Here is a 10,700-nt window from a genome sequence, read left to right as displayed (position 1 = left end):
TGCCCAAGATCCTGAGAGGAGAATGGAGGAGAAGTGATTTCGGGGTGGCCATCCCCCCTGGGGGGGTGATTTCTCGCTTTCTGTCTCTCTGTCTCTTTCTGGCGAGCGCACACGCCCTATAGCAAAAACCTCTCAAAACAAACAAAAAAAAACCCTCCCTCTTTTGGATGCAGATAATTCCCATTTTCACTCTACTTAGCCTCGTGCTGATCTTGGCTCTGGGCAGTGTCTCAGCTACCCCACTGCGCGGCCGCCTGGTGGGACTCCCTCAAGCGTTCTCGCCCTCCTGCGCAGGTTCACGGCTGGCCTCGTCTGGAGGAATCAATCCACCGTGGCTCATAACGCCGGCTGGAGCAAGACGCTGTGCTCTCTGCTTGACCCCAGCACTGACCCCTGTTCCGAGGTGCACCGGGGGCTCCCCGCACTGTGCTCTCTCGGCTCGTGACTCTGCCCTCGTGCGGGTCAACAGCCCCACGCGAGTCGAGGAGTGAGGAGCGGCACATTTCCCAGCCCAGCGATCTCTCCCCAGGGGCCTGCTCAGGGTCAAGGTCTCGGCTCTGCCGGCTCCAGCGCCGCCCCCTGGCGGGCGCCCGAGTGAACCCCGCGGCCGGGAGGGCGGAGGCCGCGGGCTGGGCTGGGTGGCCGCCCAGATCTGCGCCTCGCGGGCGGTGCGTGCGGCCCGCCACGGCCCTGGGGCCTGCGCTCTGCTTGATCGGAACAGAACGCTTTAGATCGGAGTTTTCCATCACTGTCCGGGTGCCGGTTGGATAGGGACAGGCGTGGGTAGGAGCAGGCTCAGTGCGCTCGGCTGGGGACCAGGGCCTCGCTTTGCTGCAGGCAGCCCGCCAGACCCGCAGAGGAGCTCGGTTCTGACCTCTCCTGGTCACCGCACCGCTCCCTCTCTCTCCCCAGACCTCTGTATTGGGGACGACCAGGAACTCCCCTGGCTCCGACACCCCCAGCTGCCGAGCGTCCATCTGCACTGACCTGAGTCGCCCTGCACGTGTTCAGGCCCTCTCTGCCGGCCTTTATCGGCAGACCTTAGTCTCTTGTCCTCCTGTTTCCTCCTTCTGGCTAATATCCTGCCTTTATCCTGCCTACCCGCAGGGATCCAGGCTTCCTCTACCCCCATTAGCCCCGCTCCAGACGCTTGGCCCTAGTCACAGGTCAGCCCACTCACCTCCCTCAGCTCTAACCCTCGTGTTCAGCTCCCACGCCTATTCTCATCCCTGGTTCCCAGTCTTCACAATTCTTAGGCTACTACTTCTGGTCTTTCCCCTGGTCAATAATCTCCAACTTTAACGTGCTCCCAAAGATTGCCCTCCCCCAGCTGCCATAACAGTTCCTCACCCAGGTCTTCCATCCTGAGTCAGCCCCGCCCCCCACCACCACCTGCCTTGAATCTGGGATGTCTGTCCCAGCACAGTGCAGAACCGTCTGTCTCCTGACATGGGCTGATGGCGTTTGTGTGACCTGCTGGGGTCCTCATGGTGAGACTCCAGCTACTGTCCTGTGCCAACTTCCATCCCTCCCCCATACCTTCTCTGGTGCTCCCTGAACTGTGACGTCCAGGCGTTTGGCAGGGTCCTCTCTCCCTGTCGGACAGACCTGCACTGGTTCACCGAGCAGTTCCGGGCTCCTGCTCCTTTTGCCCAAGGGATTAGAGCCCTGTTTCTTAATCTCATGTGATGTTGAGAGGATCCTAGCTCTCCTGGGACTTCCTGGGACAGAAGCCACACCAGCCTTCCTGGTGAAGGGGGTGGGGAGCTTGCCTCATCCTTCCTTCTGGCACACCCAGGGATGCTGCTGAGCCAGCAAAATGTGCCCACCGAGAACCAGTACAAGGAACAAGAGCTGGTTTGATACTTAAAGTCTCGACTGCTGGTTTCCTGAAGTTGATGTTGGCAACGTCAACAGTTTGTACAGAGTGTTAAGGAATCCCCCAAAGGGCAGACCATCGCCCTCTCCCCTGGCTTAGCTAAATACTGCTCTCTCCCTCAAGGCTCAAGTCACACACAGCCGAGGCTTTATGAGAGCCTGCTTTTATCACTTGCTATGGCCTTCTCACTCTGCTATTGCTGTTTCCAGAAAGAGACAGTGATGCTTGCTCTGGCCCTCTGGCCAGCTGTGAAGCACTCACCACTCCTTAGGCTGGACAGCCAATCACATGCTAAGGGGACTGGCTCCCCTTTCTGAGGTCGCTCAGGATGTGTGCGATGGACGCATGCTCGAGATGTCCCCCTGCCTCGCGAGGCCTCTGCAGAGCTGTTCTTGCCTTCACTGAGGACGTACTCAGTCCTGCCTGTGGATGAAGGCAGGAATCTGTCCTTTCAAGAATACGTGCTAAAGTAGCACATCACACATTTTAGAATTTTTTGCACCAGGAAAAACGTTGGGAGAGGCTAGTCAAGGTTGGCTAACTTTTTACTTTGCCAAGGACGTTCACTGAAAGTAACTACTCGCAGACCAGCCCAAGGCCTGGTGGTTAAGGGAGTTTGATCTAACGTGATCAACTGAGTAGTTTGAGTCCCAGACCCAGTGGTTTAAGAAATATGCGGGGCACATGTGTGTGCCCAAAATCTTGAAAAGAGGGAGAGATGGAGAAGGGATTGCAGTGAGACCATGTCCCACGGCAGGGTACTTTCTCTGTCTCTCTCTCATGAGTGCCCACACTTGCTGGCAAATTTTTAAAAAATTGCCATCTACAATCACTGTTATTTCATTTATAAACAAAATTTTGAATTCTAAAAATTTGGGAATGACATTTAAGGATTAATAACAAACATTTGCTTTTTTCCCACTTTTTGATTTGAAATCTCTTCAAAATTACCCAAAAAAAAATGTGGTATTACACAATGAATCACCCATTACTAAAATTTGCTGTGTTGGGGACAGCCGATGGCATAGTGGTTATGTCGCTGGACTCACACATGGCCAGCCACGGTTGGAGTCCCGGACCCAGTGGCTTGAAGATCATGCCAGGTGCATGTACATGCATGCCCAAGATCCCAGGAGGAGAATGGAGAGCAGGGATTGCAACATGGCCATCTGCCTGGGGGGTGATTTTTCACTTTCCCTCTTGTCTCCCTCCCCCGTGAGCACATGTGCTCTAAGGCTAAAACCTCTTTTTAAAAAATTTGCAGGACTAGTAGATGACATAATGGTTATGTCGGACTCCCAAGGAGTCGACTGCGGTTTGAGTCCCGGACCCAGTGGCTTAAACTCATGCTGGGTATGTGTGCGTGCGTGCCTAAAATCTCAAGAGGAGAATGGAGGACGTGGCAATCCCTCCAAGGGTGATTTCTCACTTTCTGTCTCCTTGTCTCTATCTCTCCCATGAGCACATGGCCTTATAGCAAAAAAACCCTTTTAAAGAAAAAAAAAATTGCTGTGCTTACTGTGCTTAGTTTAGATTCTCTCTCTCTACATGTATACCTACATACTGAGAGAAAGCTAGCATACTTACAAGAGAGAAGATACTCTCTATACACGGATTTCTTTGAACCATTTGAGAATAAATTGCTGACACTGAGCCTTTTTACCCAGAAATGTGATAGTACTGTTGTCAAAATCAGGGGGGAAAACACATATTTGTAAGTTTATTTCTCCCATGAGTGAGAGAGATGTAAGGACAGAGACAAAGAGTGCCTCCAATACGGTCTCGATGCTGTGATACACTCCCAGCCTTAGCCAGCCCTGGGTCGTGGGCACATGCGTGTCTGCCACACTCAGGGAGTTCTCTGCACGTTAACCAAGAACCTTCCTATGTGGGTCATCTCACAGACCACCACATTTTACTGCACCACCACCTAGTCCTTCTGACCAGAAAACTTAATATCACTGATGCAATGGGGCCAGCAGGTGGCATGGTGGTCAGGGTGCTGGACTCCCACATGACTGACTGCAGTTTGAGTCCCAGACCTGGCAGCTTGCTCGCTTTCTCTCTCTCTCTCTCTGGTGAGTGCACATGCCCTGTAGCAAAAAATCAAAAAATCAAAATAATGATAAATATGGGGGTGGCAGGTGGCATGATGGTTAAAGGCACTGGAATCCCACATAGCTGACTGTGGTTCAAGTCCTGGACCTGGCAACTTGCTTTCTTGCTTTCCCTTTCTCTCTCTCTATGTCTGGTCAAATAAAAACGTAATAATAACAACAACAACAAGGCTTCTGCTTCAGCCCGTCTGGACACCAGGTGGGGTTGTTCTATTTGCCTGAAGTTGGGGATGCTGTGGGCCCCAGACTGGACTAGAAGGCCCCAAGGAGACTCCTTCCACAGTGCCTGGCTGAGATGAGTCCGCCACGGGCCCAGCAGCTGGCGGCCGAGCTGGAGGTGGAGATGATGGCCCATATGTGCAGTAGAATGACCACTGCCTGCCACGGGAAGTGCGTGCCTCCTCACTACAAGGAAGCAGAGCCGTCCAAGGGTGAACCCGTGTGCCTAGAGTGGTGTGTCTCCCAGTACCTGGACATCCATGAGAGAATGGGGAAAAAACGGACAGTTGTCTATGCAGGATGAAGAGCTGATGAAGAGGGTACAACAGAGCTCTGGTCCTGCATGAGGCCTCAGACAGCATGCCCCTTCCCACTTCTTCAGTAAAAGTGCCCCTACTACTAGGTGTAATCTGTGAAGACTGCCAAGGCTAGGCTCTCTCTGTAGACTCTCCAGAAGCTGGGAGGGTGGTGTAGAGCTCTCCTGGTTAAAAAGAAAGGTATTGTTACACTGGGACGTGACCGTATGTGCAAGTACGTGTGTGTGTATATACGCACAACTTCGTTGGCATCTACTATGTGCAAATCAGTGTGCTTAGCATTGAGGAGTAAAGAAAACAGCCTCTACCAACGATAACAACAAAATAATAATAATAATAACAAATGAAATTAAATAAATAAATAATTCTTTAAAAAATAATGATAAATAAAATTAAATACATAATTCTTATTTTAAAAATCATCATTGCAATATCATAATGTATGTATCTTGTTAAAATGTTGCCAATTGTTCCAATAATGTCCTCTGTCCCCTGCCCCTGCTACGAGCACTCACTCCTCCCCTTTTCTCTCTCTTCCACCTCGTTCTTCTCTTTTTTTCTTTTTCTACTTACTCCTTTCCCTGGTCTAGAATCCACTCCAGAATTACACATCGCTTTTAGTTGTCCTGTTTCCTTAGTCTCCTTCAGTCCGAAACAGTTCTTCATCCTTTCTTTGTCTTTGATAATGCTAACGTTTTGTGCGTGGGGGGTGGGGAGGGTGCAGGCCAGATAGTAAGTAAATATCCATGGGTAGGACTTTGTGTGATGTTTTCTCTCGATTACATTCAGGTAGTGAGTTTCTACCAATAATGTCACAGAAATGGCAAGTTCTTTCTCAAGGCATGACATCAGACGGCACATGATGTTGGCCTGTCCTATTTTAGGAGATATTAACTTTGATTACTTGGCTAAAAATGGCCACCTGGTTTCTCCCCCGTTAAATTACTATTTTTCCCTTTGCAATTATAGTAGCTCTCCTCCCCCACCCGCGAATTTGCTCTCTGCAGTTTCAGTTACCCTCAGTCAACTTCAGTCTGAAAATATTCAGTGGAGAAGTCCTGAAATAAGCAATTCACAAGTGAGTTGTGCTCCACTCTGAGTCGCACGGGGAGATCTTGCACCACCTGCTCCGTCACACCTGCGACTCAGCCCTGCCCTTGTCGAGAGTACCCATGCTGTGTCTGCCCCCTGCCCACTGGCCACTTAGCAGTCTCGCTGGTCATCTCTTCTTTCCTCTTTCACAGAGGATTCAGCACTATCTGCAGGTTTAGGCTTCCCAGAAGGTCCTGGAATGTATTCCCTGTGGATAAGGAGGGACTGCTGTAGTGATGAGTCCTTTGAATGAAGTAAAACTGACTTTTTGAACAAGTCACTGATGATCTTTATTTTCCTCATTCTTCTCTTTTCTGGTAAAATTATATTCAGTCTCATCAATGATACAGACTGTATCTATGTTTTTCCTTTTTTTTTTTTTTTTTTTTTTTGGTAACTGTCAGAGGGTGTGTGCCCTCACGAGAGAAAGAAGAAGCCCTCCCCAGGAAGAAGTGGTCACGCTGCAGTTCTTTTCCTTCATTTCTCCATCCCATCAGGATTTGGGGCAAACACATACATGTAGCAGGTATATTTTTCAAGCTGCTGGGACTGGGATTTGAACCATGGTCAGCCATGTGGAATCTGGTTTCCTTAACCACTATGCAATAAAGCCAGCCCTCTAGCTTTTTTTAATCCCCCTGAACAACAATATAAGCAGATCATCACTTTATCTAACAAATACTTGAGTCCTGTGTGTGCCAGCCACTGTTCCAGACCCTGACTTCTCCATCTAACCCTGTGCTTAGTCAACCTGGACAGACCGGCCCCAGGCTAAGCCTCCAAAGCCATTTCTTGAGCCACTTCAGGGCAGGAACTGATACAGAGACACAATAGAAGTGATTCTGGAACCCAGGGGACCCAGAATGTTATAAGGAGTTCTGCCCTCAAACCCCAGGACAGGGTAAAGATTGCTTGTGATGAAATAAATAGCATCATTCACATATGTGTTTATGTATATATATATATATTTTTTAAAGAATTTTTAAATTTAACTTCATTTATTTCTTAATTTATTTTATTTTAATTTGACCAGAGAGGGACAGAGAGAAAGAGAGAGACAGAAAGAGAGAGAGAGGGAAAGCAAGCTGCCAGGGCCGAGACTCAGACCGCAGTGAGCCATGCGGGAGTCCAGGGTCCCTAACTATGACGGCCCCCATATGTGTTTATATTTAACTAGATTTCTCTAAGTGTACTGCAGTGACACCCCAAAATCTCAGTGGTTTGCGATCACAAAGCTTTACCGCTCATGCGTAATTTCTGTTGGCTGTGGTGGTGGGTGAGCCTGCTCTGTGAATCCAGGCAGAAGTTATAGCCTCTATCTGGAACATGTCATCCTCATGGCAGAGGGGGAAGAAAAATGGCAGAAGCCTGCCACAGTTCTTAGGGCTCCTGCAGGGAAGAGTATAGTCATCCCCACTCCCATTTCATTGGCCGAAGCAAGTCACATGGCCGTTCCTGCCAGTACTGGGGTCACAGAATATATTGCTCCTACAAAAAGAAGTGCTCCAAGGCACATAGCAGGGGGAGGAGATGTTTAACCCCCTCACGAGAAAGGGTAGGACATAATCAGAACCAATGATATAAACAACTATGACGCAATCTTTTTAAAAAATAATTATTTATTTAATTTTATTTTTTCATTCATTTATTTTAACTTGGCCACACACACACACACAGAGGGAGAGAGAGAGAAAAAGCGAGAAAGCAAGCCACCAGCTTTAGGACTCAAACAGTTGTCGGTCATGTGGGAATGTCCAGCACCTTAACCACCATGCCACCTGCTGGTCCCCTCACACACACACACACACATATACACACACACACACCATCTTTTTTGAGGGGCCCTCTGGATGTAACTTCCAATCTATAGAAAACACAAGGGGCAGAGAAACAAGTTAACACCGTGAGGAGACAGTCACTGGATCTGGAATGCAGAGTATTCTGTAAGAAAGCTGGCCAGGGCCCAGCAGGTGGTGTGGTGGTTATGGTGTTGTACTCCCACATGGGCAACTACAGTTTGAGTACCAGACCTGGCAGCTCAAAACTCATGGTGGGCACATGTGCATTTGTGCCCAAATTCCAAGAGAAGAGTAGAGAAGGGATTGTGGCGTGGCCATCCTCTTAGAGGGTGATTTCTCACTTTCTCTCCCTCTGTCTCTCCACTGAGTGCATGTGTCCTATACAAAATCTCTCTCTAAAATAAATAAATAGATAGATAGATAGATGATGGTATATAAAAGAAAGAAGTAAGTCTTCCATACTAAAAAGACAACAATTCATGAACCTTGATTGCACCTGTTTTATGGTTTGGTTTTTTGTTTGTTTTGAGAGGTTTTTGCTATAGGGTGTGTGCACTCACCAGAAAGACAGAAAGGAACAGTGAGACAGAAAGCAAGAAATCACCCCCCGGGGGGATGGCCACGCCACAATCCATACTCCATTTTCCCCCCAGGGTCTTGGGCACACACACACACACACACACACACACACACACACGCCTGGCTTGAGTTTAAGCCACGAGGTCTGGGACTCGAACGACAGTCGACTACATGGGAGTCCAGTGACATAGCCATTACACCAACTGCTGGTCCCCCGATTATACTCAATTTTTTCAAAGGGCTTCAACTGGGGACAAGTGAGGAAATTTTCTTATAGACTAAATATGAGATAATATTATAGAATTATTACCATTTTTGTATTTTTTAGAATTATTTTACTTAATTTTATTCATTGTTATTTGTTTATTTATTTATTTGACCAGAGAGTGACAGAGAGAGAGAAGGAAGGTGAAAAAACAAACCAGAAGGCCCAGGATTCGAACCGTGGCCAGTCATGTGGGAGTCCAGCTGCCTTCACCGTGCCACCTGCCAGTCCCCCAATAAAATAATTCTTTAAAAAATGTTTTAAAATAAAAGTTGGAATGAAAAATACATAGATGTAATGATTAATACAATTCACTTTAAAATGTTTTTGAATTTATGATATAACTTTAATCATTTTAAGTTTTCTCTACCAGTTGTTCCTCCTTAGAAGGTCCTTAAATTTTTTTGTTTTTTCAGTTTGCTATAGGATGCATACACTTGCCAGAGAGAGACAGGGACAGAGAGAATGAGAGAGAAGAAAAATGAGAACTCACCCCCTTGGGGGGATGGCCACACCACAATCCCTTCTCCATTTTCCTCTTAGGATTTTGAGCATGCATGCATCCATGTCTGGCATAATTCTCAAGCCATCAGGTTCTAGACTCAAACCACACAGCTGGCCACATGGGATCCAGCACCTTAACCTGCATACTATCTGCTGGCCCATAAGGTGCTTAATTATTTTTATTATTATTTTAAAAGGCTCCTGATGCAGCTCTTCCTGAAGGTCTTGGAAATACGTGTGTGTGTGTTTGTGTGTGTGTGTGTGTGAGAGAGAGAGAGGGAGAGAGAGAGAAACACCTTAAAAACTTCCTATGTACTTTGACTCAGGAATTTAACCAATAAAATAACCATGGATTAAAAAACAACAGCAAACATGGATTCTATAGATATTCAGCAACAAGTAAGTTTATCCCAGATTGTTATCTCAGTGAAAAAGGGAATATAATTTAAATGTTCAACAATAGTTTGTTAAATAAACTATGGCACAAGAAATGAATACATTATAGCCATTAAAATTTACATGAGCTTGGGGAAGGGCTGCCTATGGCTTGATGGTTAAGGCAACTGGATCCCACACGGCTGACTGTGCAGTTCGAGTCCCAGACCCTGCAGCGTGAGGGGCACACTGGGCATGTGGCATGCAGCATGTATGTCCAAAATCTCTAGAGAATAATGAAGGAGAAAGGATTGCAGTGTGGCCATCCTCGGCAGGGAAGGCACGTTATAATGCTCGCTCTCTCTCTCTCTCACTCTCTCTCTCTCTCGCTCTCTCTCATGAGCACATGTGCCCTATAGCAAATTAAAAAAAAAAAATCACCTAGGCTGGCCCCATAGACTAAGGGTTAAGGGAGCCAGATACTGCATGGCCGACTGAGGTTCAAATCCTGGCCCCATTGCCCAATGTGTTTTTTCAACAGCATGGAGAAATGGAAAAGAAGGGATTGCTACATGACCACGCCCCATCAGGGAGTGCTTGCTCCTGCCCTCTCTGTCTCTCTCCGGCAAGCACACGGGCCCTCTGACAACTGAAAAAAAAAAAGATGTTGTGAGGCCCAGCCACAGTGACACCCAGATAAAATCACCGTTTGGGAGGCTGGAGGCTACAAGACCTTGGTTCAGTTCCTAGGCCAATCTCGTCGCGTGTGCCTGCAGTCCTAGCTAATTGGGGAGGATTTTGACATGCAAGACGCTGTGAAGAATAGCTAATTTCTCTCTCTCTCTCATACAGGAAAATTATGTTGTGGGGTCAGCCATGTGCTGGTAATATTGAGGCTGAGTGATTCGTATATAGCAAACCACTACATTAGATTTTCTACTTTGGTACATCTCTTTTTTATTTTAGAGAGATTTTTGCTATTGGGCACCAGAGAGTCAGAAAGACAGAAAGCGAGAAGTCATCCCCTATTGGGAATGATCACGCCTCAATTCTTTCTCCTCCATTCTCCTTTCAGGATTTTGGGCACTCACACACATGTTCCTGGCATGAGTTTAAGCCACTGGGTCTGGGACTCGAACCATGGCCGACTATGTGAGAGTCCAGTGATGTAATCATTATGCCATCTGCAGGTCCCATACTTTTGTATATTTTTGAAATTTCCCATAATTAAAAAAAAAAGGCATTACAAAACAATGCTTTACAGAACAATGTTTAACAAGTAGAAAGATACTCATGCAATACAAGATACTCATGCAATACATTTAGTTTATGAAAAAATAATATGTATTATATAATCTTTTTTTTTTTAAACTTTAAAATTTAGAAAAAAAGATTGGGAGGGACCAGCAGTTAGTGTGAGGACTATGTTGCTGGACTCCCATGTAGTCGACCACGGTTCAAGTCCCGGAATCGGCGGGATTAATTCACGCCGGGCGCATGTGCGTGCGTGCCCAACATCCCAAGAGGAGAATGGAGGAGAAGGGATTGTGGCGT

General features: G+C 47.2%; 1 pseudogene; it reads left to right on the top strand.

The window, feature by feature from the left end:
- The first annotated feature begins 4,291 nt into the window (after positions 1-4,291).
- LOC102490254 (mitochondrial import inner membrane translocase subunit Tim10 pseudogene) lies at positions 4,292-4,562 on the top strand (annotated as a pseudogene).
- Positions 4,563-10,700: the final 6,138 nt, after the last annotated feature.

Source organism: Tupaia chinensis, unplaced genomic scaffold (genome assembly GCF_000334495.1).
Source record: "Tupaia chinensis unplaced genomic scaffold, TupChi_1.0 Scaffold000605_1, whole genome shotgun sequence".
NCBI classification, from domain to species: domain Eukaryota; kingdom Metazoa; phylum Chordata; class Mammalia; order Scandentia; family Tupaiidae; genus Tupaia; species Tupaia belangeri.
The sequence above is the reverse complement of the archived record's forward strand: the minus strand, read 5'-3'. Positions and strand labels throughout refer to the sequence as shown.